The 3,012-nt window shown below is 60.5% G+C and overlaps 1 pseudogene; it reads right to left on the bottom strand.

Moving 5' to 3' along the window:
* Positions 1–962: 962 nt before the first annotated feature.
* Positions 963–2,116, bottom strand: LOC123046955 (uncharacterized; annotated as a pseudogene).
* Positions 2,117–3,012: the final 896 nt, after the last annotated feature.

The following is a 3,012-nucleotide window of genomic DNA, read 5'->3' as shown; positions in this document are numbered from 1 at the left end:
TCGGCATTGCAAAAGAAGGAGTCAAGCTTGCTCAACGTTGGGTTTTGCCTCTCGTTGCTCCAGGTGAACCTCGTGTTCTGAAGATGGATCTCTTTGAGCTCGCAGCTATCGAGCTCTACCCGGAAACGGTTGATCCTATTGCGGTTCACATTCCTCTTGTTTTTATCCCTCGCCCGATAAATTTGGTTGAAGTCCCCACAGGCTAGCCAAGACACCCCCACCGGCGGTTTCTGTCCAAGGAGCTCGGCGAAGAAAGCGTCTTTGAGGGCGGGGTCAGTAGGACCATAGACGGATGTTACTTTAAATATTGCTCCCAATTCCGAACACGGACCATGGCGGAGATGCAGAAAGTTGTGGTAGTGATGTTGGATATCTCAACTAGGAGATCATCCCAGAGCAGCAGGATCCCCCCTCTGGTACCGTTTGCCGATCGTTGCGCAAAGCTACGCAACCGATGACCCCCTAAGAAGGCGGCCGTGAATTGGTCGATATTGTCGAGTTTCGTTTCTTGAAGGCAGACCACATGACAAGAGGAGGAGGCGATGGTGGCATTGACCGTGGACCGACGGTCCGGGCAGTTGAGGCCCCGAACATTCCAGCTCAGAAAATTTATCGGTTGTGCTAACATGATGAAACAAAGGAATCCCTGAAGCAAGGCCACTGATGAGCAAGCACATCAATCGCCCCAATGCAGACAACGGTTGAACGAGCAGCAGCAAACTCATTTGCTAATAGAGGAGCAGCAGCCGACACATAATACAGAAAAGCACAAGGGCCAACAATTCCCAGTGCCAGAACACACACAACCCTTGGCCACACACAACTGATACATGGTTCTGTGCCAAAACACACAACGAGGATACCCCTGAACGTAAACTTAACTCCACCACTAATTTCCCCTGGAGTTTTAACATGTTGTACTATCATTGATCACAGTACTCCCTCAGGTCCTGAACTGCAGCTCAGTTAGCCGTCTGCTGTACTGCTGCATCCTCACCGGGCCTCTCCAGGTCCAGCGCTCCTCCTTCACCATGCACCAGGAGGGCATCTTCAACAGCTTGGGCGCTGCTTTCATCCAACTTGAAGAGCCTGCGCATGTCTGCGATCACCTCTGGCGAAAGCTCCTCCTTGAAACGCTCGGCGAAGGCATCAAGAGCTGCCGAGGTGACGTCCTCACCATCCTTGATGATTCCCAGAGAGCGGCACACGAGGAACTCGGCCGCATGAGAAGCCGGCGCGGTGTTGGCTTTGGCGCGACTGGCCGGCCGTGTCTTGTGGATGGACAGGGTGCCCCCAACCCTGGAGATGGTAACCCCGGCCATCGTCTTGCGGCGAGCAGCAGGGGCCCGAGGAGGGGTCGTCGCAGGAGCAGGAAGAATGGACTCCTCACGGTCTTCGAACAACGGTGCGAGGCACTGGAGCCCCACCGCACAGGTAGCAGCATCAGCCCTCCTCCTCTACACCGGAGATGGGGTGCGCCGAAGAGGACCGCTGGACACCAGCGGCGGAGTGGGAGAGGCCTCAAACCCAGGAGGCCTGGCAGGCAAAGCCAATGGCAGCAGCAGCATCGTGTGGGAGCAGAGCTCGAGCATTGGCTGGCTTAGCTCTGCCTGCAGAAGCACGACAGACCGGGCTTCATGCCTTGTGGACCGCGGCGAAGGGGGGAGGACTGTTGTTGGCGACAAGGGGGGCGAGGTTGGCGGTGTCAGAAACTCCTGGGAACGCCGGCGATCAGCACGTGGCGAGGGGTGCCGGGTCAGGCTGCGGCCACGCTCAGCAGCCAGTGGTGGAGCCGTCAATGGCGCCATCTCCAGGGCGCGGTCCACGACCAAGCTCGAGGAGCCCGAGCCGAGCAGAACAGCAGGCGCGGCGTCGATCGCCCGCCTTGCATCAGGCAACGACCCATCAGCACCGCGGCGACGACCATCGCGGTCACGTCCACCTTCCTCCCGGCGTCCACCGCGGTCAGCACCGCGCCCCTGGTCGCGTGATGCGTCCCAAGGCTGGCGAGAGAGGTTGCGCCTGATACGGGCGTCCCATCCTTCTCTGTTACGCGATCCATCGCGATCGCGTCCCCGGCGGTCTCTGTCATCCCGCCTCCTATCTTGATCTTCATCGCGGTCGCGCCTGTGGTTGTCGATGGGGCGGGAGATGCGCTCCTATGGGTCACGCACGATCCGCTCGCCGTCGACGACGTCCTTCACCCAGGTGTACCTTTGGGACACAACTCGTGGCCCTTGCGTTGGATCCTCGTGAATCGCCAGGTGAATGATCACCCGACGCTCAAGTCCGCGCCGCCCAAAGGATGGTTGGTTGTCAGCGCGAGCCGACAAGGTCACCCAGTTGACGCGAGGTATGTTGGCCGGCGACACCGTCCAGGCCCACACCCCCAGCACCTCGCAGTCTGTCTTGAGCTTCGACGTAGGCTCGATGTAGTCTATCGAGCAGCCCGGGCCAATGGCCTGTGCCACAGCCTGCTCGTCCCACGCCTGCAGCGGGAGCCCGTCGAGATAGAGGCGAACGTGATGAATGAGATCGACGGTCTTCGAGTGGGCCTCCAGCCTCCAGGGGCGCATCTGCAGCCTTGTCTCCCTGAACGGCAGGTCTCGGCGCCCGGTCGCGTTGACGCAATGATGCCGATGGAAGAACCGGACGAGGAAGGCCTCTGGGAAGTGCTTGACGACGGAGACATCCTCAGGCAGCGCGCCTAGCTCGGAGGCGATAGCCGCAGCGATGTCTTGCGTACTTGCCGCAGGTCCCGGTCGAGCCAAGCGACAATCGCGTGCGAGCCGAGGAGCGCCGCCTCCTGGTGCATGGCCGGCGAGCCATGGATAACCGTAAACACCTCGGCCGGCCTCTGGGAGTGGTCTCCAACCCACGCCATGGCTCCCTGCGGTGGTGGGGGAGGCTCCAAGAGACGGGGGCGAGCGGCAGGGCGTGAGGAAGCGGCCGGGCCCCCACGAGGAGGAGCAGGGCGACGAGGAAGCGAGTTGGGGGCGCCCGGACGAAGAT

The sequence above is a fragment of the Triticum aestivum genome, chromosome 1A, assembly GCF_018294505.1.
Source record: "Triticum aestivum cultivar Chinese Spring chromosome 1A, IWGSC CS RefSeq v2.1, whole genome shotgun sequence".
In the NCBI taxonomy this organism is placed as follows: Eukaryota; Viridiplantae; Streptophyta; class Magnoliopsida; order Poales; family Poaceae; genus Triticum; species Triticum aestivum.
Note: the sequence above shows the minus strand (reverse complement) of the source record. Positions and strands in the feature narration are given on the sequence as shown.